Below are 27,369 nucleotides of genomic sequence, written 5' to 3' on the forward strand. Positions count from 1 at the left end.
GAATCCGCTAGATAGTGAAACATTCGTTGCGAAAACTACGGCATTATTTTATCTTTATGTCTAGTGGACAAACACTGACGGTAACAGTTTTAAAGCAGTATTATCGTCCCAGCTTCCGACGTTATCCGAGTGATGTGAAGATCTTCACAGGCTACGCAAGGGAATGCCGTACAGGAGGGGCGCTGGTTCGAGGTGCACTGCGGAAGCCGTAAATTACTGCGGCCAGAGTGAGAGAGGGGGGACTTTATTACAGGGGGTGCGATTAACGGGCCCCGCGTAATGGACGCTCTCCAGCGCAGCGGTCGCGGCATACAGCCTCGCGCGGTTTACAATTACTGCCGCGGCAACGCCCCACTCAGGCGTAACAACCGCGGCAGTTACGACGACAGCCGAACAGCCAAACGCCACTGCTGGTGACGGTGGCCGAACGGGGTGAACGGGGAAGCGGACGGGTTATCTGAAATTACTCGTGACGAGCTGGAGGAAGCGATTACACGAGGTGCCTGCAACGAGTCCCCAGGTCCAGACGGATTCCCGTTGGAATTTTACCGTGCCTTTGTGACCATTATGACACCGATGTGGCTATGCATGTTTAATGAGCTTCTGCGGCAAGAAGTACCAGTTCACATTCAATTCACGGAAGGGCTCATGATACCGATACCAAAGCCCCGTGGAGGCAAACGGCCTTGTGATTATCGCCCCTTGACCCTCCTTAATAGTGACTACAAGATCTTCATGCGCATCCTGGGCAGTCGTATCAAAAAGTCGCTGGAGAATCGAATACATGCCGATCAGACTTGTCTTGGCGGCATCAGTAATATCCACACAGCCTTGGCAGACTATCGTGACGTCGTAGCCCTCGCAGCTGCATGCCGCCTCAGGGGGGCGATGGTTGCAGTAGATATCGATCATGCTTTTGATCTCTTGGATCATGTGTACCTCGCGGCGGTGATGAACAGGATGGGTGTCTCTCCATTATTGACCTCTGTTGTGATGCGGCTGTTGCATGGCGCCAGATCAGCGATGGTGGTCAACGGAGGGAGAACTGAGTATTTTCAGATCTTAAGATCAGTGAGACAGGGTTGCCCCTTGTCGGTCCTCCTTTATGCGATCGCTTTAGAACCGTGCCTCGCAGGCCTTCGCCGTCGTCTTACCGGGATCTTCCTACGGCATTTGTCATTCAAATGCAGAGCATACGCGGATGACATTGTGTTCCTCGCCCGGAATGAGGGGGGAGACTCGAACAGCACTGGATTGGCTACAGACTTATGGGATGGCAGCTGGAGGTGCGGTCAACAACCGAAAATCACAATTCATGCATGTGGGGCGTGGACTAGAACCAGGAATGGAAGGAGCCTTACCTGCGGCGCAAACCCTCGGCTGTTTGGGTATCACCTTTCACGGCGGGAACGGCTGCGGACAACTACCGAATGCTGTTACTCAGAGTCCGCACGGCAGTACGATTAAACGCCCTACGGTCAATGGATATGCTGCAGCGAGTGTTACTCGTCAGCCTTTATCTCGCGCCCATGATGAGCCACCTGACACACCTTCTCCCCTTGACGCGCACAATGGCTATGAGGATTCAGGCGGCTCTTGGGTACTATGTAAGCCTGGGACAGCTCTTTAAGGTACAGTACATCAGGCTTACCCTCCCAGCGCGAGAGTGGGGCATTGGTTTAGTGAACGTGCACGAGAAGGCGCGTGCCATGTATATTAATACTATGCCCAAACGGTGAGGAATCACTCGCTTACGGGGACGATCATCGAAGAACTAGTACCAAATGGTTCAAATGGCTCTGAGCACTATGGGACTTAACATCTATGGTCATCAGTCCCCTAGAACTTAGAACTACTTCAACCTAACTAACCTAAGGACAGCACACAACACCCAGCCATCACGAGGCAGAGAAAATCTCTGACCCCGCCGGGAATCGAACCCGGGAACCCGGGCGTGGGAAGCGAGAACGCTATCGCACGACCACGAGATGCGGGCCAACTAGTACCAATATCGCATCTTCCTCCAGTTAGTGTCGGCCATATATCGCCTCGGTTAACGTATGTGCGCACGTTCATCGTGGAACACAGTTACGTTCGACAGCGTTTACCGACGACCCGACAGTCGACATCGAAGGACGTGTACCCTCTGCTTCTTCGACAGATCACCCGGAATAGGGTGGAACGGAAACATCCAGCTGTTAATTGGCACGTGGTGTGGCGCACGGCCCACCTACCTACCTACATCAGTCAGATCAACATGGTACATTGTCGTGAACCGAAAATACCCTACGAATGATAAAAAGTACGCAATACATTTTGGCGGATTCGCCCTTGTGTCAGCAATGCGGCGTGCTGGATACGGACGACCGTCGGCTGGTCTGCGGCGAGGCGTTGGCTGTCTGGACTCTCGCAAGAAAGATAATAGTGTTCATGCGGCGCACTATCTATACAGAAGTCACTTCTGACATAGTATTTTTTCCAGAGGACACGTATTTTCCGCGTCATAAGACGAACGCAGTGGCGTGGATCACAGGTATGCCGGTCCATTACATCCATAGAGACACACGTATGAACGTACTGAACATCCTGGCAATACTTTCAAGATGGACACACAAAAATATTACGGCTACAAAAGTACAAGGATTGGTATGCCAGTTTCCAAGCAACGGTTTTTGCGGACCCGCCATATACTTGGGGTGTGCCGGATGCGCAAAAATGAGCGGCGGTGCTGTCGTTGTGAAACCGACGAAGTAAAGTGATCAGCTAAGGATACTATGTGAGTATGCGACCTAGGAAAAACTAACGCTTGCACAGTTAGCAAATGGATGTACTTCAAATTTTGTATTCATCCTATAAATACTTTTCTTTAGGGTGCCGGAGGTGACCCCACTCTGAATTTGTTGTTATTTCATGCTGCATGGTAGGACGGCAGCTAGGTTCCATCCAGGACAGTTATAAAGGTGTAAGGACGTACTACGTTTATTTTGTGAATAATAAAGGTTTCTGTTTCTGCTAACTTCCTTAATAAAAAAATAATAATAAAAAACGCTCACTCCTGGCAAAAAAAGAGGTTCCCTTGTAAAGAAAAGAAAAAAAACACGGGGAAGACTGCTACACCATAGTCGGTGCTGCGTCATAGTCCGGCGACTGGGAGAAGCACGAGGGCTGCTGCTTCCTCCTGGCTCGCTTCCTGCTCCAGCATGCCGACCGTGTATGGTACCAAACGCCTCACAATGGTTTTTTAATTTTTTTTTATAGAGGGTGACACACGGGAGACTGACAGTTTTTAATGAAATATTACTCAGCCAACTTTAAAATTAACGCATGTTTATTTACACAAAATCAAAGCTCATTATTTGCCATTTTACGAGGTGCATTCAAGTTCAAAGGCCTCCGATTTTTTTTCTAATTAACTACTCAGCCGGAATCAATGAAACCGGCGTTACTTCTCGACGTAATCGCCCTGCAGACGTATACATTTTTCACAACGCTGACGCTATGATTCCACGGCAGCGGCGAAGGCTTCTTCAGGAGTCTGTTTTGAGCACTGGAAAATCGCTGAGGCAATAGCAGCACGGCTGGTGAATGTGCGGCCATGGAGAGTGTCTTTCATTGTTGGAAAAAGCCAAAAGTCACTAGGAGCCAGGTCAGGTGAGTAGGGAGCATGAGGAATCACTTCAAAGTTGTTATCACGAAGAAACTGTTGCGTAACGTTAGCTCGATGTGCGGGTGCGTTGTCTTGGTGAAACAGCACACGCGCAGCCCTTCCTGGACGTTTTTGTTGCAGTGCGGAAGGAATTTGTTCTTCAAAATATTTTCGTAGGATGTACCTGTTACCGTAGTGCCCTTTGCAACGCAATGGGTAAGGATTACGCCCTCGGTGTCCTAGAACATGGACTCCATCATTTTTTCAGCACTGGCGGTTACCCGAAATTTTTTTGGTGGCGGTGAATCTGTGTGCTTCCATTGAGCAGACTGGCGTTTTGTTTCTGGATTGAAAAATGGCATCCACGTCTCATCCATTGTCACAACCGACGAACAGAATAAGCATTCGTGGCACCCACCTGGATGACACTTCTCGCATTTTCAGGTCGTCATGCAGGATTGTGTGCACAGAACCCACAGAAATGCCAACTCTGGAGGCGATCTGTTCAACAGTCATTCGGCGATCCCCCAAAACAATTCTCTCCACTTTCTCGATCATGTCGTCAGAGCGGCTTGTGCGAGCCCGAGGTTGTTTCGGTTTGTTGTCACACGATGTTCTGCCTTCATTAAACTGTCGCATCCACGAATGCACTTTCGACACATCCATAACTCCATCACCACATGTCTCCTTCAACTGTCGATGAATTTCAATTGGATTCACACCACGCAAATTCAGAAAACGAATGATTGCACACTGTTCAAGTAAGAAAAACGTCGCCATTTTAAGTATTTAAAACAGTTCTCATTCTCGCCGCTGGCGGTAAAATTGCATCTGCCGTACGGTGCTGCCATCTCTGGGACGTATTGACAATGAACGCGGCCTCTTTTTAAAACAATGCGCATGTTTCTATCTCTTTCCAGTCCGGAGAAAAAAAATCGGAGGCCTTAGAACTTGAATGCACCTCATAGAAATGGATTGTGGAAAGTCAAGTAATTCTTCTTACTATAAACTACGTCTGTACAAGCTTCGGCAGGCTAAACGGTACCGACCGACCGCCATGTCATCCTCAGCACATAGGTGTCAATGGATGCAGATATGTAGCGGCATGCGGTCAGAGCACCGCGCTCCCGGCCGTTGTCGGTTTTCGTGGCCGGAGTCGCTACTCCTCAATCAACCAGCTCCTCACTTGACCTCACAGGGGCTGAGTGCACCCCGCGTGCCGACAGCACTCGGCAGAGTCGAACAGTCGCCCATTCCAAGCGGTAGCCAAACCGGCCAGCGCTTAACTTCGGTGATCTGGCGGGAACCGGTGTTACTACTGCGGCAAGGCCGTTGGTACTCTTATTATCTATGTTGTAATACAGTGAACTAACACAGCCACAAAGGTAAATGGAGGTATGAATTTATATGATACTAGCGACTCGAACTGGCCTCGCACCTTTACGTCTAAGTAGCTATGACCGGACGAACTGTTTATATGTATAGATATACAAAATGCTTGCTCGCTGTCAATTTGTTTGTGAAACCTGTATCAAAACCCGTACAATAGTTCATGAGATTAGCCCGAAGATACAGACAGAAACCGCGGAGGGGACCTCTGTTCCGTGGAAACCAGCACAAACAATGGCTTCAGCCAACAGCTGACTCCAAGAGACACAGTGCATGGAATCGATATTTACTCTGCTGTGCAATTATCTTCAGTGCAGTACAGACATCATCATCATCATAAACAAAAGGATATGCCTTGTCGATTTAGCCACGTCCCTCTCTCCATTGTCATCCAATTCTTCATACGATTTTATCCCCATATCTTCTTTCATGTTATTAATATACGTTTCTCTTGGCCTGTCTCTTGCTTTTAAAACTTTTCCTTCAAATACGTCCTTTAGGAACTGGATGTGTCTCATTATGTGCCCCATCATTTTTGATTTTCTTGTTCCTATATAATTTAGAAGTGTTCTGTTCTCATTCACTTCTCTTAAGACTTGTTGATTACTTTTTCTATCTACCCAGCTTGTTTTCGTCATTCTTCTCCATATCCACATTTCCAATGCTTCCAGTCTCTTTTTCTCTGCCTTTCCCAGAGTCCTCGCTTCACATCCGTATGTTAAGACACTCTAGGCACAAGTTTTGGCAAACTTTTTCCTACTTTCTAGGCTTATATGATTGTCTGTTAGTAAATTCCTTTTATTTTGGAAAGCTTTCTTTGCGAAGGATATTCTTCTCTTTATATCTGTGATACATTTATTATCGTCAGTGATTGTGCTCCTCAAATAACAGGATTTCTCAACCTGCTCTAGAACATCATCTTTACCACTTTCTTTGGTCTTCCCTAGTACCATAGTTTTTGTTTTCTTCTTATTTATTTTTAGATTAAATTCTCTTAGGATTTTGGCAAATTTTAGCAACATGAACTCTATCTCCTTTACTGAGTCAGGAAGTACTACTATATCATCTGCAAAAACGGATACAGTGTATTCGTGCCCCATTAACTTTAATTCCTTTGGTTATTCATTTCAATTTTTCAATGTTTTTTTCAATAAATAAGTTGAACAATTATGGTGATAAAGAGCATCTTTGCCTTACTCCCCTCCTTGCTTTCTTCTTGACACCATTCACTTCTATCTCTGCTTCTTGCCTTTTATACAGGTTCCAGTATAGGTTACAGTACAGACAGAAACACAAATCTCGATAAGAATTTATTCAAAACGCAAATATTCAGTGCCAGCCGGGGTGGCCGAGCGGTTCTAGGCGCCACAGTCTGGAACCGCGCGACCGCTACGGTCGCAGGTTCCAAATTCTGCCTCGGACATGGATGTGTGTGATGTCCTTAGGTTAGTTAGGTTTAAGTAGTTCTAAGTTCTACGGGACTGATGACCTCAGAAGTTAAGTCCCATAGTGCTCAGAGCCATTTGAACCAAATATTCAGTAATGTGCCACTAAACATCGCGGGCCGCTTACACCGAAATAGTCAAATAATATCTCTGAACCCCACCAGAAATTATCTGGGTGGACTTGAGGTTGACCTTGTATAAAATCTGTTACGGAGCACTCAGAACGACAAGTGACATTTGACAGAGTCCTCGTGTGGGCTGTTGCGAGTAAACAGGCGCGCACAAAGGCTCGATCCAGCAGCTGACTGGGCCAGTTCTGTATAAGGGTAAACCGAGCCCGCGGACAAGCCGCGGCGACAGTATGGCGCCGGTCCAAAGCCGTGATTAACGCAGCGGGAATTAACATTCTTGCAACGATGTCGTTAATACTGGAATGCAAGCCGCGCCGCAATTACATGCAAATGATTCCATTTTGCGACGTTCTGGTCGGGACGCGCGTAATGACTTTTCTTACTGCTGTGTAATTAAGACGGCGAAAATTGCACTTCAAAATAGACATGACGGGCCTGACGATGCTAATTCGCTAATATTTCAATCACGGCGTCGCAACGATGTCATCAGAGCGTGGGGGGTACCGACCCGGGGCGGCGCGTGAAGCTGCCTGGAGGCCTGCCTGGACGGTTGGCGTTCGCAGCAGGTCGACTACCGGAATGAATCGCTTGTTAAACTTAAGCCACGTTCTGAAACTTCCTTGGAGATTAAAACTGTGCCCCGTACCGGGACTCAAATCCAACACCGTGCCCTTCGCGGGTAACGCACGTACCTGCTAAGCTACCGAGCCGTGTCTCACCTACCGCCCTCACAGCTATACCCCCCACGCCTCCTCAAATCTTCCAAACCTCGCGCCTCTCTCTTGAACCCATGCAGGACTAGTACTCCTTGACGGCAGGAACTAAGGAGATTGTTTGAGCCACATAGATCGCACATGATGGTTAGCGCATAAAGCGTGATGGTCTAGCGCAGGGCTTAACAACTGGCCGGTTTTGAGCGCGAGTACTCACGTCTGCTCAGGCACGTGCTCGCGAGCAGGTGCAACGTCGCGGAGTAGGGAGGGAGGGGACGGAGGGGAAATGCGCGCGCACGTTTGAATGTGATCTCGCGTTCGTAGCAGATTTAACTAGCCATCTGAATGCTTTGAACATTTTACTACAAGGTAAAGATCTGCTAATTACTCATTTCATAGATCGAATACGAGCTTTTAAAATGAAATTGACACTTTGGGTGAGTCAGCTGGAAACAGGAAACCTAGCTAAATTATCATCCATGCAAGATGTTCACAAAGACTGTGAACATTATTCACATAGTTTAGTTGATCAGCGCTTTCAAGATCTGACAGCGCTAGACAATGATTTTGATCTGTTCTCTCCATATTCAGCGAATATTTAAGAGATTCGTCCTGAGCTGCAGCAAGAAATTATTGACCTGCAGTGTGACAGAGAATAGAGAGACAAATTTCAGAACAAGAAAAACATTTTGGAATTCTACAGACACTTCCCTCAGGATAGATTTCCTCGTTTGCACAAACTGGCGGCTACAATAATATCAATGTTCGGTTCAAATGGCTCTGAGCACTATGGGACTTAACGTCTGTGGTCATCAGTCGCCTAGAACTTAGAACTACTTAAACCTAACTAACCTAAGGACATCACACATATCCATGCCCGAGGCAGGATTCGAACCTGCGACCGTAGCAGTCGCGCGGTTCCGGAATGAGCGCCTAGAACCGCTAGACCACCGCGGCCGGCCAAAGTTCGGTTCCACATATGTTTGTGAACAACTGTTCTCTGCAATGAAATGTAACAAGACGCGCCTGAGAAACGCATTGTCTGATCGAAATTTAAACTGCACGCTGCGCCTAAAACGCACAAGAACAATTACTCCGAACATAGACGCAATTGTAAAGAGCAAAAAGTACAAGATAACCGAGAATCCCACACTTTAGTGACACCTTTTATTGTGTTACAGTTCACAAATTAATGCGAATGTAGAGGCATACACTAAGCTAATAAAATTATGTGGCATGTGTACATTCTCCTTTATTTGTTTCATTTGTCGCAGTAATAATTCGTGAGTGATATCTCTGCACGTGGCCGCGGATTTACATTGACTGGCGGCAGCTGTTGTGTGCCCCACGTGACTCTCCCCACTCTCCGCTCCGGTAGTGGGGGTAGCGTGCTCGCGCTGCTCTCTGCTCGCGCCTTGCTGCTCACAGCTTGCTCCCCGAGCACGTATGTTGTGAAGCCCTGGTCTAGCGCTTAGTGCGTGGTTGCGTTGAGTGTAACACATGCTGGCATAGAGCAGCGGGCGGGGGAGGGGGGACAACGACATTGTTAACACTTTACAGTCCGTCCAGGACGGTCCCAGGTCCACTCAGTCTGCTACCAACCATCTGAACATTTCCCAGGTGTAAAAGGCGGCTAGGGCGATCAGACCGCTACCATCCGCCTCCCAGCGCCACGGGGAAGAAAGGCTACACTCCAACTGCAGTCAGACCAGTAGCGGGTTGGGTTGTTTGGGGGAGGAGACCAAACAGCGAGGTCATCGGTCTCATCGGATTGGGGAAGGATGGGTAGGAAATCGGCCGTGCCCTTTCAAAGGAACCACCCCGGCATTTACCTGAATTGATTTAGGGATATCACGGAAAACCTAGGTCAGGATGACTGGACTCCCGAATGCGAGTCCAGTGTGCTAACCACTGCGCCACCTCTCTCGGTGTCAGACCAGTAGCCAGGTCACGGGCTTCTGCCACAGACTTCATCTCTACCTTTACATCGCACCTAGTATACTCCCTACTACGCATCGTAGGGTGACTTGCGAAAAACAAATATAGTAGCGAATGCACACGTCTAATGATGGAAGCAGGAGCTCATAGAGAGAATCTTTGTTCAAAAAATCGCTCAAATGGCTCTGAGCACTATGGGACTTATCATCTAAGGTCATCAGTCCCCCAGAACTCAGAACTACTTAAACCTAACCAACGTAAGGACATCACACATATCCATGCCCGAGGCAGGGAAATTTTGGAAATTTGTTGTAAGGTCTCATGGGACCAAACTGCAGAGGTCATCGGTTCCTAAGCCTACACACTACTTAATCTAACTTAAACTAACTTACGCTATGGACAACACACACATCTATGCCCGAAGGAGGGCTCGAACCTCCGACGTGGGGAGCCGCACGGACCGTGACAAGGCGCCTGAGACCGCAGGGCTACCCTGCGCGGCAGAGTCTTTGTAACTATAAAACCACGTATGGGTATAAAACTTACGCAAATTCAATGAAAGGAAAGATTTGAAAGAATACTGCCCTAATATACAATGATCAGCCAGAACTTTGTGATCATAACCTACTATAGATATAAACCTGTCCAGACGATAGCAGCGTCTCCTGGCGAGTAATGGCACCTAATCAGACAAACGCACGGTGCATGTAGTATCAGTGGGTGTGCTGTCCGCGTGTAGAATAGGGGTGGCGCGCGACCTACGTCCGTTTGACCGAGGACAGATGGTGATCGCCCGGAGGCTCGGTACGAGATTTCTGGAAGCTGCACACCTTGTCAGGCGTTTGAGGACTCCTGTGGTGGGCGTCTTGAATACGTGGCGAAACCAGCTACATCTCCGTGTTTACTCTGCTATTCACAATAACGTGCCTGGCAGAGGGTTCAATGAACCACCTTCAAGCTGTCTCTCTACCGTTCGACTCTCGAACGGCGCGCAGGGAAAACGAGCACAAAAATTTTTCTGTGCGAGACCTGATTTTTTTATTTTGTCGTGATGATCATTTCTCCCTATGTAAGTGGGTGCCAACAGAATGTTTTCGCAATCGGTGGAGGAAACTGGTGATTGAAATGTCATGAGAAGATCCCGTTGCCAGCCGCTGTGGCCGAGCGATTCTAGGGGCTTCAGTTTGGAACCGTGCGACCGCTACGGTCGCAGGTTCGGATCCTGCCTCGAGCATGGATGTGTGTGATGCCCTTAGGTTAGGTAGGTTTAAGTAGTTCTAAGTTCTAGGGGACTGATTACCTCAGAAGTTCAGTCCCATAGTGCTCAGAGCCATTTGAACCATACTTGAAGATCACGTCTCAACGAGAAATGCCTTTGTTTTAATTATTGCCACTCCAATGCATGTGGTACTATCTCCCCTATTTCGCGATAATACATAACGAGCCGCCCTTCTTTGTACTTTTTCGATGTCATCCGTCAGTCCCACCTGATGCAGATCCCACACCGCACAGCAATACTCCAGAATAGGTCGGACAAGCGTGGTGTAAGCAGTTTCTTTAGTAGACCTGTTGCACTTTCTAAGTGTTTTGCCAATGAATCGCAGTTTTTTGTTTGTTCTACCCACAATATTAACTATGTGATCGTTCCAATTTAGGTTATTTGTAATTATAACCCCTAAGTATTTAGTTGAACTTACAGCCTTCAGATTTGTGTGACTTATCGCCTAATCGAAATTAAGCGGATTTCTTTTAGTAGTCATGTTAATGACTTCACCAAGGTGAAACAACGTCCAGACGTCGTTGGGGTGGGCAGCCACGCCTCATTACAGATGTCGGACATCGCAGTCTCGGCAGACTGACAAAGCATGACGGGCGGCGAACCGTGGCGGAACAAAGATCAGAATTAATGCTGGGCAGAGACAAACGTGTCTGGTCTGAACACATCTGTACACCGAACACTCCTAACGATGGATCTCCGCAGGTGACGTCCCGTGCACGTGCCAATATTAACACCGTGACATCGGCAAGTAAGTCTGAAATGGGCACGTGACCATCGCTACTGCACGTTGGCGCAGTGGCAGAGCGCTGCACGGTCTGATGAAACCCGACACTTTCGTCATCATCGAGGTGGGAGGGCGCGAATCCGTCGTCTTCCAGTGGAACAGCTCCCTGACACCTGTACTGCCGGACTACCGGCGGCTCAAATATGCTCTGGGGAAGATTCACGTGGGCATCCATTGGTCTCGTGAAGCTTGGGCAAGGCACCTTGGCGGCCAAAGAGAATCGTACACTGGCTGCAGACCATGTACATCCTTTCATGACTCACGTTTCTCGACGGCAGTGGCACTGTTCAACTGGATTTGTAGACTTAGAGAAAGCTTTTGACAATGTTGACTGGAATACTCTGTTTCAAATTCTAAAGATGGCAGGGTAAAATATAGGGAGCGAAAGGCTATTTACAATTTGTACAGAAACCAGATGGCAGTTATAAGAGTCGAGGGGCATGAAAGGGAAGCAGTGGTTGGGAAGGGAGTGAAACAGGGTTGTAGCCTCTCCCCGATGTTATTCAATCTGTATATTGAGCAAGCAGTAAAGGAAACAAAAGAAAAATTCGGTGTAGGTATTAAAATCCATGGAGAAGAAATAAAAACTTTGAGGTTCACCGATGACATTGTAATTCTGTCAGAGACAGCAAAGGACTTGGAAGAGCAGTTGAACGGAATGGATGGTGTCTTGAAGGGAGGATATAAGATGAACATCAACGAAAGCAAAACGAGGATAATGGAATGTAGTCGAATTAAGTCGGTTGATGTTGAGGGTATTAGATTAGGAAATGAGACACTTAAAGTAGTAAAGTAGTAAAGGAGTTTTGCTATTTGGGGAGCAAAATAACTGATGATGGTCGAAGTAGAGAGGATATAAAATGTAGACTGGCAATGGCAAGGAAAGCGTTTCTGAAGAAGAGAAATTTGTTAACATCGAGTACAGATTTAAGTGTCAGAAAGTCATTTCTGAAAGTATTTGTATGGAGTGTAGCCATGTATGGAAGTGAAACATGGACGGTAAATAGTTTGGACAAGAAGAGAATAGAAGCATTCGAAATGTGGTGCTACAGAAGAATGCTGAAGATTAGATGGGTAGATCACATAACTAATGAGGAAGTATTGAATAGGATTGGGGAGAAGAGAAGTTTGTGGCACAACTTGACCAGAAGAAGGGATCGGTTGGTAGGACATGTTCTGAGGCATCAAGGGATCACAAATTTAGTATTGGAGGGCAGCGTGGAGGGTAAAAATCGTAGGGGGAGACCAAGAGATGAATACACTAAGCAGATTGAGAAGGATGTAGGCTGCAGTAGGTACTGGGAGATGAAGAAGCTTGCACAGGATAGAGTAGCATGGAGAGCTGCATCAAACCAGTCTCAGGACTGAAGACCACAACAACAACAACAACAATGAGCCAAGTCACAAGGCCAGGATTGTGATGGAGTGGTTCGAAGAACACAGTCGCGAGTTCCAATTACGGTATGTGATTGGACGTGGCGTCAGAGTTCTTCGTCCCACTCCACGGTATTTTAATGAATTAGGTGACTTGTGTGTGCAGATGTGGTACCAGCTCCCTCCGCCGACCTATCAAGGCTTCACTGCTACCGCGCCACGACGCGACGCCGTTGGTATCCGTTCGAAAGGTGGACATACCGCCTATTAAGGAGGTGAACATAATGTGTTTATTTCTTTTGTTTTCGTTTTTTCAGCCTTTCGCTGTCCATAATCTTTCGCATGGAATGTTATTGTAAACTGAATTTTTTTGATGCGTACAAAGTTTTGACGCACTTTAATAGAACACTGTGCGTATCATAAGCCAACGGTGTTGCGGCAGTGGTAACACCGGTTCCCGTCAGATCACCGAAGTTAAGCGATGTCGGGCTGGGCTAGCACTTGGATGGGTGACCATCCGGTCTGCCGAGCGCTGTTGGCTGTGAGTGCACACTCAGCCTTTGTGATGGAAACTGAGGAGCTACTTGATTGACAAGTAGCGGCTCCGGTCTCGGAAACTGACAGACGGCCGGGACAGCGGTGTGCTGACCACGTGCCCCTCCACATCCGCATCCAGTGACGCCTGTGGGCTGAGGATGACACGGCGGCCAGTCGGTAACCTTTGGACCTTCATGGCCTGTTCGGGGGGAGTTTAGTTTATGCGTATCATTTCATTGCATACAATAAACATACAAACTAGGCATCCTGCACTAAAACGTTGATGTTCATGTGTCCGACCGCTGTGAAGTTCCCAACCTGACCATCATGCTACTTTTCATCTCTTTGAAAACAGCTACTCTTCGTTTTTAAGGAGAAACACTACCCTAAAACTTCACCTTTAAAAAAAAATATTAATGGCTGTTTCACATTTTTATAGTTTTTACTCTTATACCTAAAACGATTTTCTTCATTCGAATTACAAGTGCGTCTAAGAAATGTTTGAAATACGGACTGCACACCGAAAAATGCGAAAAAAATTTTTGATCTCTGTCACCATCAAACAGAACGATGTTTACTCCAAACTTGGCATAAACTCAACCTGGGAAAAACAAGTTGCCAGACTTCCAGGAAAAATTATATTATTGAATTTATTCTTCGGTTCCATCTTCCTGAGACGTTGTTAGTGTGATGGCGCCTTCCACGACAATTCCACATCTCTATTGGCATATATGCGTTACCGAGCCACTAGTCCGAGAAATAGTCACGGAAATCCCAAAGGTAGTGGGTTTTCAGTCATGCTCTTCTGAATATACAGTCAACTATCATCCAACATTTTCAGGGGAACATGTGCTAGAGCAAACACACTCCTATGTGACAACGTACTCCCTCGTTTTTCTTATAGGCTGGGACAATGCCACAACACTGAACTTGTTTCCACAAACATTGAATACAATGATAATTGCAAACAGTAATCTCTGTCCCAGGAAACAAACTGTGACCTGCTTGGACTACGGCAATTCCGAAGTCCGTCATCAGAGATGCAGGGTTCCATCCAGCCAAGTTAGTTTCAATAGCTTTAAAGAAACAGGTTCATATGTTTCTTGCTTTTTAGTTGGCAGCAAAGCGCAAACAACTGGAATAGTCTGTTACTGTAGGCTATCCGTCTTGAGCTGACTGGCTCCAGTCCAGTAACCTATAGTAACAGATTTTATCAGCTGATGCGGAAGATGCCCACGCAAACAAACGCACACTCGAACGGTGTATTGTTTCCTCCCAAGAACTATGAAGGTCGGCGTAGAGTACAAACAATTGTCCAAACTGCTTGCCCGAACACTTGAACGTTCCATTCACAAAGAATGATGCGCAGTTTGATAAACTCGCTTTTCTCTTTTCGCTGGCAAACACCAGTATTCTGTCGTTCGGTCCCCTGTTATCATCTGCAGTAAAAAACTGCTACCATCATTCATCAGTAATTTATTTTCTTGGAAGAATATTCCTCCAGAATCGACGGGATCTTGTGAAGGACCCATATGTTTTCACCTAATGCGATGTAACGACTGTTTCGGATTTCCTAGTGATGGTAACGATGTTGATAAGTCGTAGCCTCTATTGAAGAGCTGCCCAACTTCTTCAACGTAGAGTGATCAAACTGTAGGGTATGGTTCTTTAGCTCGCTTCTTTACACTGACAAAATGTTTTCGCTCTTCATTCGTTGCTCCAACTGGAATACGACCATGGCTGCCTTCCCCTAAAGCTGTGTTGCTTTTTGTGGATAGTCTTCCTTTACATTCATTCTTTATAAAGTTGACGCAACGCCAGTAAGTCACTTCTTGTTTGGTTGTACGAGGTACATTCAAGTTCTAAGGCCTCCGATTTTTTTTCTCCGGACAGGAAAGAGATAGAAACATGCGCATTGTTTTAAAAGGAGGCCGCGTCCATTGTCAATACATCCCAGAGATGGCAGCACCGTACAGCAGATGGAATTTTACCGCCAGCGGCGAGAATAAGAACTGTTTTAAATACTTAAAATGGCGACGTTTTCCTTACTTGAACAGTGTGCAATCATTCGTTTTCTGAATTTGCGTGGTGTGAAACCAATTGAAATTCATCGACAGTTGAAGGAGACATGTGGTGATGGAGTTATGGATGTGTCGAAAGTGCGTTCGTGGGTGCGACGGTTTAATGAAGGCAGAACATCGTGTGACAACAAACCGAAACAACCTCGGGCTCGCACAAGCCGGTCTGACGACATGATCGAGAAAGTGGAGAGAATTGTTTTGGGAGATCGCCGAATGACTGTTGAACAGATCGCCTCCAGAGTTGGCGTTTCTGTGGGTTCTGTGCACACAATCCTGCATGACGACCTGAAAATGCGAAAAGTGTCATCCAGGTGGGTGCCACGAATGCTGACGGACGACCACACGGCTGCCCGTGTGGCATGTTGCCGAGCAATGTTGACGCGCAACGACAGCACGAATGGGACTTTCTCTTCGTCGGTTGTGACAATGGATGAGACGTGGATGACATTTTTCAATCCAGAAACAAAGCGCCAATCAGCTCAATGGAAGCACAGAGATTCACCGCCACCAAAAAAATTTCGGGTAACCGCCAGTGCTGAAAAAATGATGGTGTCCATGTTCTGGGACAGCGAGGGCGTAATCCTTACCCATTGCGTTCTAAAGGGCACTACGGTAACAGGTGCATCCTATGAAGATGTCTTGAAGAACAAATTCCTTCCTGTACTGCAACAAAAACGTCCGGGAAGGGCTGCGCGTGTGCTATTTCACCAAGAAAACGCACCCGCACATCGAGCTAACGTTACACAACAGTTTCTTCGTGATAACAACTTTGAAGTGATTCCTCATGCTCCCTACTCACCTGACCTGGCTCCTAGTGACTTTTGGATTTGTCCAACAATGAAAGACACTCTCCGTGGCCGCACATTCACCAGCCGTGCTGCTATTGCCTCAGGGATTTTCCAGTGGTCAAAACAGACTCCTAAAGAAACCTTCGCCACTGCCATGGAATCATGACGTCAGCGTTGTGAAAAACGTGTACGTCTGCAGGGCGATTACGTCGAGAAGTAACGCCAGTTTCATCGATTTCGGGTCAGTAGTTAATTAGAAAAAAAATCGGAGGCCTTAGAACTTGAATGCACCTCGTATAGTCCACTATTCACTGATGCAAGTTGTAAATCAGTCAAGGCTTCTCTTTCGTGGTTTAGGTGAACTCCATTATCTGACCACTAAAACACGGAACACTGCTTGCCTGTCACAGGACAACTGCAGTACTGAACTCGGGGAGAGTGCCACGCACAACACGAACTAAAATGGTTCAAATGGCTCTGAGCACTATGGGACTCAACTGCTGTGGTCATAAGTCCCCTAGAACTTAGAACTACTTAAACCTAACTAACCTAAGGACATCACACACATCCATGCCCGAGGCAGGATTCGAACCTGCGACCGTAGCGGTCGTGCGGTTCCAGACTGTAGCGCCTTTAACCGCTCGGCCACTCCGGCCGGCACAACACGAACTGATACGGGGACAGGCAACTATGTGCAGAAACGGACTTTGGCTTTCCCCAGAAGAAGTCGCAGTTAGCGTCTGCCGGGCCAGTGTATCCTGCTTCTGGAACACCCCGTCCACTGCCCACAGTGTCCTGGACTCCGTACGACTGTCACCCCGTGCAAGTGGCACCAAGTCCTTTTTCCTGCCCCTGTCGGTTAGTATGTTTTTACTACCACTGTGATCCCCGCCGCGTTACTTGGCTGCGGGTGGTGCACTAAGCACTTTGGACAGTCCGTGTTGATCCATCAACAAATCCGCCACTTTTATCCATGGGCACCTCCACCTGCTTTCTGACATCCTGTCACATCCCCAGATCGACCCATCGCACTGTTCTGATTCCTTACAACCGACTGGTATATAGTTCCATGTCAGTCGACGATCGTTGCATCACAGCGTGGTATCATTTCTACAGTGTCTACATCTACACATCTGCATCTACGTGACTACTTTGAACTTTGCATTTGAGAGCTCGGCAAAAACGAACACTTAAATCTTTATGTGCAAGCTCTCATTTCTCTTACTTAATTATGTGTGTAGGTCGGCGTAACCAAAACATTTTCGCATTCGAAAGAGAAAGTCAGTGACTGAAATTTCGGGAAAAGATTTCGCCGCAACGAAAACGCGTTTTAATGATTGTCTCTCCCCACACACACGACACCCTCTCCCCTGTTCCGCCATAATACAAAAGGAGAGGTCTTCTCTGAACTTCTTGGATGTCCTCTGTCGGTACTACCTGGTAAAAATCCCATACCCCATTGCAATACTGCAGAGGGTTACGGACAACTGTAGTCAAATAGAAGACCTGTTGCATCTCCTAAGTGCTCTGGCAACAAACAAAGTCTTTTCCCCGCCATAAAAAAAAATAAATAAAAAAAATGGTTCAAATGGCTCTGAGCACAATGGGACTTAACATCTGAGGTCATCGGTCCCCTAGACTTACAACTACTTAACTAACTAACCTAAGGACAGCACACACATCCATGCCGGAGGCAGGATTCAAACTTGCAACGGTAGCAGCAGCGCGGTTCCGGACTGAAGCGCCTAGAACCGCTCGGCCACAACGGCTGGCTCCCCAGGTTCCTCACAATATTTTCTATGTGAACGTTCCTATGTCAGTTCCTTTTTCAGCTATTCGTGCTTGTAACCCCTAGGTATTTAACTGAATTGACAGCCTTTAGATCTGCGTGTAACCGAAATTTAACGGATTTCTTTTAGTGTTCAAGTGACTGTCACTTTTGGCATCATACAGATGTCTTGTCTAAATCGTTCTGAAATTTGGTTTCATCTTCTGAGAACTTTACTAGACAGTAAATGACAGCATCATCTGAAAAAATCTAAGAGGGCTGCTCAGATTGTTCCCAAAATCGTTTATACTATAGATTACAAAGAGAGGAAGGCGTGTGTAACACTTCTTTGAGGAACGGCAGATATCACTTTTGCTTTACTCGATGACTTTCCATGAAGTACTGCGAACTGTGATCTTTCTCACAGGAAATCACGAATCGAGCCACAGAATAGGAACGATACTCCTTAGGCACGGAATATGATCAGGAATAGCCTCTGACAACCGGTGACAAAAGGCTTCCGGAAATCTAAAAACATGGAATGAGTTTCAGATCCGGTATCGACAGCGCTCACTACTTCGTGTGAGTAAAGAGATACTTGTGTTTCACAATAATATCTTCTGAATCCGTGCTCACTATCTGTCAATAAACAGTTTTCACCGAGGTTTTTCTTAATGTTGGAAGACATAATACGAGGGTTATTCGGAAAGAAAGGAACGATCGGTCGCGAAATTGAAAATACAATGAAAATCTGATGAAGCTTTGCATAGATGCGTTGGGCATCGTGTCTAGCACGCCCGTCCATCGCATCATGTCGCTTATTTCAGTTCTGAGATCACAGGGAGAACGTAAAGAGGGCTAGAAATTGGTGTCTCCCCCCCCCCCCCCCCAAGTATGAGGACCTGGCAAAAGATTTCGCCTGAAGCTATGCAATCCACATAACGTAACTGTCATGCAGTTCGTTCTACAAGACGATTCTCGGCCGCACTCTGCAGCTGCAACGAAGATGCTCTTGCAGCGTTTTCGATGGGACGTGTTTGATCACCCACAATACAGCCCATAATTGGCTCTCCTGAGGTTCATCTCTGCTCATATGAACCGCTGGCTATGAAGACAATATTTTGACACAGACAACGAGCTGCAGTCCAGTGTAGAAAATTGTCGAAGAGCAATGGCGGATGTCTGGCCATCAAAATTGCTACACCACGAAGATGACGTGCTACAGACGCGAAATTTAAACAACATGAAGAAGATGCTGTAATATGCAAATGATTAGCTTTTCATAGCATTTACACAAGGTTGGCGCCGGTGGCGACACCTACAACGTGCTGACATGAGGAAAGTTTCCAACCGATTTCTCATACACAAACAGCAGTTGACCGGCGTTGCCTGGTGAAACGTTGTTGTGATGCCTCGTGTAAGGAGGCGAAATGCGTACCATCACGTTTCCGACTTTGATAAAGGTCGGATTGTAGCCTATCGCGATTGCGCTTTATCGTATCGCGACATTGCTGCTCGCCTTGCCGAGATCCAGTGACTGTTAGCAGAATATGGAATAGGTGGGTTCAGGAGGGTAATACGGAACGCCGTGCTGGATCCTATCGGCCTCGTATCAGACCATGGCTGCGGTTACCCTTGACGCTGCATCGCAGACAGGAGCGCCTGTGATGGTGTACTCAGCGACGAACCTGGGTGCACGAATGGGAAAACGTCATTTTTTCGCATGAATCCAGGCTCTGTTTACAGCATCATGATGGTCGCATCCGTGTCTGGCGACATCGCGGTGAACGCTCATTGGAATCGTGTATTCGTCATCGCCATATTGGCGTATCACCCGGCGTGATGGCATGGTTACACGTCTCGGCCACCTCATGTTCGCATTGACGGCACTTTGAACAGTGGATGTTACATTTCAGATGTGTTACGACCCATGGCTCTACCCTTCATTCGATCCCTGCGAAACCCTACACTTCAGCAGGATAATGCACGACCGCATGTTGTAGGTCCTGTACGGGCCTTTCTGGATACAGAAAATGTTCGACTGGTGCCCTGGCCCGCAAATTCTCCACATCTCTCACCAATTGAAAACGTCTAGTCAATGGAGGCCGAGCAACTGGCTCGTCACAATACGCCAGTCACTACTCTTGATGAACTGTGGTACCGTGTTGAAGCTGCATGGGCAGCTGTACCTGTACACGCCATCCAAGCTCTGTTTGACTCAATGCCCAGGCGTATCAAGGCCATTATTGCGGCCAGAGGTGGTTGTTCTGGGTACTGATTTCTCAGGATCTATGCACCCAAATTGCGTGAGAATTTAATCACATGTCAGTTCTAGTATAATATATTTGTCTAATGAATACCCGTTTATCATCTGCATTTCTTCTGGGTGTAGCAATTTATTGGCCATTAGTGTGTTACGAGAGAACTGAAAAGTTGGTGCAATGCTACGACAGATGTCTGATCGGCGACTGTGTAGAGAAGTAGCTGGAAGGTGTAGCTAACCGTTGCAAATAAAACAGTTTTGATTTTCACTGTGGTTTCCATTTCGCGACGTATCGTTCCTTGCTTTCCGAATAGCGCTCGTATGCTCTAACCTCCTACTGGAAATCGACGTAAGTAATATGTGTCTGTAAGTGGATGGATAACTCGTACTTACTTTCCTAGTAATGGTGTAACCTGTGCGACTTTCCACTCTATAGACACCAATTTTTCCTCGAGTGAGCTGTTGTGTATGATCACAAAGCATGGGGCTATTTTAACAGCATACTCTGAAAGGAATGTAGCTGTTATGGAATCTACAGCGCTCTGTAGATAGCAGTGTGCTCCTTTAAGGTTGAAACTTCCTGCCAGATTAAAACTGTGTGCCCGACCGACACTCGAACTCGGGACCTTTGCCTTTCGCGGACAAGTGCTCTACCGACTGAGGTACCCAAGCACGACCCACGTCCCGTCCTCACAGCTTTAATTCCGCCAGTACCTCGTCTTCTACCTTCCTTTAAGGTTGTTGGATAATATTTTTTACGGTTTAGCTTCCTTTCAGTAGTATATGGGCAACCTCTACGACGATGCGAGGTCTGCCAGTAAAGGATTAACAGCCGCATGGAGTCGGGTGTCCTTGCAGAAGGATTTCACAGTCCGACGGCGAAACGGTCCCCTTAAAAGAGTCTTTCTCTCTCTCTCTCTCTCTCTCTCTCTCTCTCTCTCTCTCTTCTCTCTCTCTTTGTCTCTCCCTCTGTCCTCTCTCTCTCTGTCTGTCCCTTGCCAGCAGCGAGACCTTTGCTCGTCGCAGGAACCGTTACCGGACAGACGAGCGTAGCGAAAGATAGCGCAGCAGAGAAGAGGACGGGACGCGGCGGCAGAGGAGATAAAAAGCGAGGGGGCGACCGCTCACCTGGGCTCACTTACAGGCAGGCCTTTGTGGGGCCGCGCTGACTTCCCCCCACCACCAACACACCAACAGCCAAGTACAGGCGGCTGCCACATAATCGCCGTGCTGACGCGTCCCAGACCAGACAAGATTATCCTCAAGGAACGCTGCATCGGTCATATTTAATATTTTTTCCATCCTCAGCAATCGAAGCAGTAAATAGCGAAATAATCAGCAATCACTTGCTTAACACAAATTTAATTTCTTAACAGGTTTCGGCCACTTGGAGCCCTTCTTCAGAAGATTCTACCTATCGCATTATTTGCGACTTTCAACACTACCATTTTTCTACAGGTTCTACGATCGAGGAATGTTATATTTTTAAAAATATCGGGAATCCGATATAGCGATATTAAATAAATATCATTGTCGACTATCGATATATCGAGGAAGCGTCAATTTATCGATGTATGTAGACGGAAGATACATCTGTGTTTACATCTGCATCTACATGGATACTCTGCAAGTCACATTTAAGTGCCTGGCAGACGGTTCATCGAACCACCTTCACAATTCTCTATTATTCCAATCTCGTATAGCGCGCGCTGAAAGAACGAACACCTATATCTTTCCGTACGAGCTCTGATTTCCCTTATTTTATCTTGGTGATCATTTCTCCCTATGTAGGTCGGTGTCAATAAAATATTTTCGCATCCGGAGGAGAAAGTTGGTGACTGGAATTTCGAGAGAAATTCGGTCGCAACGAAAAACGCCTTTCCTTTAACGATGTCCAGCCCAAACCCTATAATTTCAGTGACCCTCTCTGCCATATTTCGCGATTTTGCAAAATGTGCTGCCCTTCTTTGAACTTTTTCGGTGTACTCCGTCAGTCCTATCTGGTAAGGATCCCACACCGTGCAGCAGTACTGCACAGTAGTTAGGTTTAAGTAGTTCTAGGGGACTGATGACGTCAGATGTTAAGTCCTATAGTGCTCAGAACCATCTGAACCTCTGTATAAATCTACATGGATTCTACAAACAGATATCCTGTGAAACTCAGCTCGCTCTGTTCCTGCATGAGATCCACAGCGCAGTAGATATCAGCGCTCGGGTTGATGCCGTGTTCCTTGACTTCAGTAAGGCATTTGACACCGTCCCGCACTGCCGTTTAGTGAAAAAAATTTCAGCTTACCAAGTATCGGACCAGAGTTTATACTGAATTCAAGACTTGCTTTCATACAAAACACAACATGTAGCTCATAATCGAAGACTATCGAGATAGGTAAAGGTAATTTCAAGAGTACCTCAACGAAGTGTGATTGGACCTTTACTATTTACGATGTATATACGAGGGTTGGAACTTAAATAGTGGCAACTATTTATTCACAAACTATACAAAAGAGTTACATGCTTGCACCTGTTACTGTCCTCCAAAGTAAACACCAGCGATGTGGAAGGCGTAGTATACCGTTAGCAGAGCCTGTTCTGTTGATGGTGCGAATGGAGCGGTCTAAAGTTATGGTGATTCTCGTGTACGACTGTGATGGTGTTATCCTAACGCATTACGTTCCTCCACGGCAGACCGTCCATGCACAGTATTACTGTTCGTTTTTGGAGTATTAACTGCGACCAGCTTTGTGAAAGAAGCGGCGACACTTTCTGCGCAACCCAGCCATCATTTTGCACGACAATGCGCGGGTGCATACAGCACAAGCTGTGGCTGCCACGTTCGGTCGATGGGACTGGGAAGTACTGTATCGTCCACCATACTCTCCGGATTTAAGTCCTTTTGACTTTGATTTGATTCCGAAGATGAAGGAACCACTTCGTGGCATTCGCTTCAGAACTGTTCCAGAGATTCGACAGGCAGTAGACCGCTCCATTCGCAACATCAACAGAACAGGCTCTGCTAACGGTATACTACGCCTCCCACATCGCTGGCAACGGGTTCTACACAACGCTGGTGACTACTTTGAAGGACAGTAACAGGTGCAAACTCTTTTGTGTTGGTTATGGATAAATATTTAAGTTCCAACCCTCGTAAATGATCTAGTAGAAACCATCGGATGCGCTTTAAGACGGTTCGCAGATAATGTGGTGGTCGTTAATAAAGTAAAACGCCAGAAGGTAGTGTTGATTTGCAGAATGACCTGCAGAGGATAGATGAATGGTGCAGCCTCTGGCAGTCGACCCAGAACGAAAATAAAGCCGACATATTGCGCATACATAAGAAGTGAAATCCACTCCGTGCAACTGCACAACAGATGACAAATTTCTGGAAACAGTATCTACCGTAAAATATCTAGAAGCAACTATTCAGAGCGACTTCAAGTGGAATGGCCACATAAAACAAATCGTAGGGAAAGCAGATGCCAGACTGAGATTTATAGGAAAAATGACTCATCCACGAAGAAAGTGGCTTACAGTGCGCTTGTTCGACCGATTCTTGGGTATTGTTCATCAACCTGAAATCCTTCCCACGTATGTCTAATAGAAGAGACAGACACTGGTAGCAGCTACTTCTGTAAAATATCTGGGAGTATGCGTACGGAACGATTTGAACTGGAATGATTATATAAAATTAATTGCTGGTAAGGCGGGTGCCAGGTTGAGATTCATTGGGAGAATCCTTAGAAAATGTAGTCCATCAACAAAGGAGGTGGCTTACAAAACACTCGTTCGACCTATACTTGAGTATTGCTCATCAGTGTGGGATCCGTACCAGATCGAGTTGACAGAGGAGGTAGAGAAGATCCAAAGAAGAGCAGCGCGTTTCGTCACAGGGTTATTTGGTAAGCGTGATAGCGTTACGGAGATGTTTAGCAAACTCAAGTGGCAGACTCTGCAAGAGAGGCGCTCTGCAACGCGGTGTAGCTTGCTGTCCATGTTTCGAGAGGGTGCGTTTTTGGATGAGGTATCGAATATATTGCTTCCCCCTACTTATACCTCCCGAGGAGCTCACGAATGTAAAATTAGAGAGATTCGAGCGCGCACGGAGGCTTTCCGGCAGTCGTTCTTCCCACGAACCATACGCGACTGGAACAGTAAAGGGAGGTAATGGCAGTGGCACGTAAAGTTCCCTCCGCCACACACCGTTGGGTGGCTTGCAGAGTATAAATGTAGATGTAGATCCAAAGGAGAGCGGCGCATTTCGTCACGCGATCGTTTAGTCAGCGCGAGAGCGCTACAGAGATACCAAACTCCAATGGCAGATGTTACAAGAGAGGCGTTATGCATCACGGAGAGGTTTACTGCTGGTATTTCACGTCTCGCAGCTGTTCGCGTTTCCAAAGGTGGTTATTACCGCTTTTCGCAAGTGGTCACGTTAATGTAACTGGACAGTGTTTATTTTAACGTGGGCTACGGATCACCGTACAACTTAGCGTATTCCAGAGACGCCAAAGGTGAAAGAAGTGAGAAGTGGAAGAAAACACTAAGATCGAGAGGCATCAATTCACATGGAGGAATTCTTAACCTTTGAAAGAGCACTAAGATACAGTTCGACCTGTCCAAGCTGATCATATCGTAATAAAAATGAATTCGCTCCCCGCACTGCAAACACTAACATAATTTTGATGAAGACAGACAGAGCTGCTACGAGCGATACCAGACAACTGCTACTGTATGAGAACTACGAAGAAACGGTATCGTGTGTATTTACGAAGCGATGTGCCAGCATTGTGGGGAATGTGAAGGCCGACCAACTGCCAAAGAATGCAGCTAAGAATGGAATGCAAGAGAGATGTATTTCAGGTGGGGATCTGATTGCTGTTAGAGGCAGCAAATGGAATAAGGGCTGGGAGTTGTACCTGGTACACGGAAATCCACATATATATATCGAAGACATAAAAGTGGGATACGAAACTCAACACCACTGGCAAAATGAAGAGCTGCCACACTGAAATTGAACCATAGAATTCACGCCTTACCATCGGCACACTGCGATTAGGTGGAGGTCTAGAGCGTCAGCCACACTTAGTTTGTCTGCCCGAGACACAGAAAGAATCACCAGCTGCGACATAGTCGCCAATATAGTGATCCAGTACTGTCAAATGCTTTTTTTTTATTATTCCAGTCTTTGACCACAATATAAATTCCTTTGACGATGACCGGTTTCAGTCAGTAATGAACATCTTCAGATCTGTTCTACACCGTGTCAATATGTGGTAAAGTCGTAATGGCTCCGTCAAAACATATAAGTGCACTCAGTAAAGCATCGTCACGTAGAACTAAAATACGGTGTAAAATAAAAAAATAAAAATAAAATTGTAGATGAACAGTACCGGCTCAGAGGCAAACAGGAAATCAGACAATACTCTAATATTCACAGTGACATTAGAAAAAGCAGATTAAGAGTATATGGACAGACAAAGCAAATAGCTGAATTCTATGAAAAGAGGAGTAAATCTAAAACAGACACAACGAAATGGATTGGCGAAATCAAAACAGATCTGAAACTAGCAGGAATTACACCAGAGGATATCCAAAACAGGGAATTCTTCAGATCCAAAATTCACAAGTGGTAAGTTGACCAAGAGGAGAAACCAAAGACTGGAACAATGTGGTCTCAAGAAAGAAAAGAAGCTCACAGCAAAAGAATGAAAGAAGTATGGGCACAAAGAAAGGCAAATGCACGCCACAAAGTACTTTGCGAAGTCCTAATGGGCTGATTCGTATATATATATATATATATATATATATATATATATATATATATATAAAGGAATCTGTTTGAGTATTTATGGAACTGACTAAAATGAAACGAGAATTTTTCTGAGTACTGGTACTCTTTGCAACAGCGAAAATAAAACATTTGTAAACTGCTTGTGGAAATCGTGTTCAAATTTGACATCAAAATATTCCAGCTGGGGATCTGATTGCTGTCAAAGACGGCGAATAGAACAATGGCTGGAACAGTTTGTGTTGGTTCAAATGGCTCTGAGCACTATGGGACTTAACTTCTGAGGTCATCAGTCCCCTAGAACTTAGAACTACTTAAACCTAACTAACCTAAGGACATCACACACATCCATGCCCGAGGCAGGATTCGAATCTGCGACCGTAGCGGTCGCGCGGTGTCTGATTGTAGCGCCTAGAACCACTCGGTCAACCCGGCCGGCAACAGTTTGTGTGTTTGTGTGTGTGTGTGTGTGTGTGTGTGTGCGAGAGAGAGAGAGAGAGAGAGAGAGAGAGAGAGAGACCCATCAACGTCATTTCCTGCCACCAGCAATACATTTTGGATGATAATAATAACCAAACTTGGAACGTGCCGGCAAGGAAATGAGCGTGCCCTAGAGAGCCAGAAAATTGCCACCAGATGTCAGTCATTGCGTGTACTCACTTTGTACGTCCGCCCAACAGAAGATCTTTTGTGTGCTGCAGTTTGCAAAGAGTGAGTCAATGCTTTCGGTCCAATGTGCCTTTCGTCGGCGTTCTACCACTGATCCGCCAGCCATATGTGCATCCAATAACAAACTGAGGTCGTAGGAAGCAAATACTACTCTAAGATGGGCCGCTAAGGACTCGGAAAATAAAATTGGCAACCACTTAAATAAAATTTACATGTTTGTCTTGTCCCTACACGATAGGAACTGCACGGTGTGTAGATCCATGAAATATGACTGATGTAATGTTGCACAAAAGCAATAAAACATTGTTAATGCAAAACTCACACCGATGTTGATATTATGCAACTGATGGAAGAAGGATATTGTTGAAGAAAAAGTGACGTGTACTCAGAAGAGAGAGAGAGAGGGAGAGAGAGAGTGGGGGGGGGGGAGGGGCAGAAAAGGGGGCAGCAGGGGGGGTCGCATTTCGAGTTCAAACATTATGGTCTACCCGGAAAGAAAGAACCTTCTCCATGCGAAAAATGGGATTTATAGATTTTTGATTCAGTACAACATCAACGCCGTCCATAGAAAATACGTTCCTGCGTGTAACCAGATTAGTGACTGAAATGAAGATTTCCAGAAGGGCCGTGTGCTGCACGACATCTAGGATGGAGATTCATCAACACACAGTGCAGTAATACTTGATGTCCTTCAGGGGACTTTATAGGACTGTTACAGTCCATGTTAAGGACTTAGTTGAAAGTATTAATCACAACCTCAGATTCTTCGCACATGATAC

The 27,369-nt window shown here is 46.3% G+C and overlaps 1 protein-coding gene and 1 pseudogene across 3 annotated transcripts in view; one reads left to right on the forward strand and one right to left on the reverse strand.

Annotated features, from left to right (window-relative positions):
* Positions 1-27,369, reverse strand: part of LOC126106668 (mediator of RNA polymerase II transcription subunit 1-like) — an 861,203-nt gene that overhangs the window by 480,505 nt on the left and 353,329 nt on the right. The gene's annotated exons all lie outside the window — the stretch shown is intronic.
* LOC126107138 (5S ribosomal RNA) lies at positions 13,123-13,240 on the forward strand (annotated as a pseudogene).

Source organism: Schistocerca cancellata, chromosome 10 (genome assembly GCF_023864275.1).
Source record: "Schistocerca cancellata isolate TAMUIC-IGC-003103 chromosome 10, iqSchCanc2.1, whole genome shotgun sequence".
NCBI classification, from domain to species: Eukaryota; Metazoa; Arthropoda; class Insecta; order Orthoptera; family Acrididae; genus Schistocerca; species Schistocerca cancellata.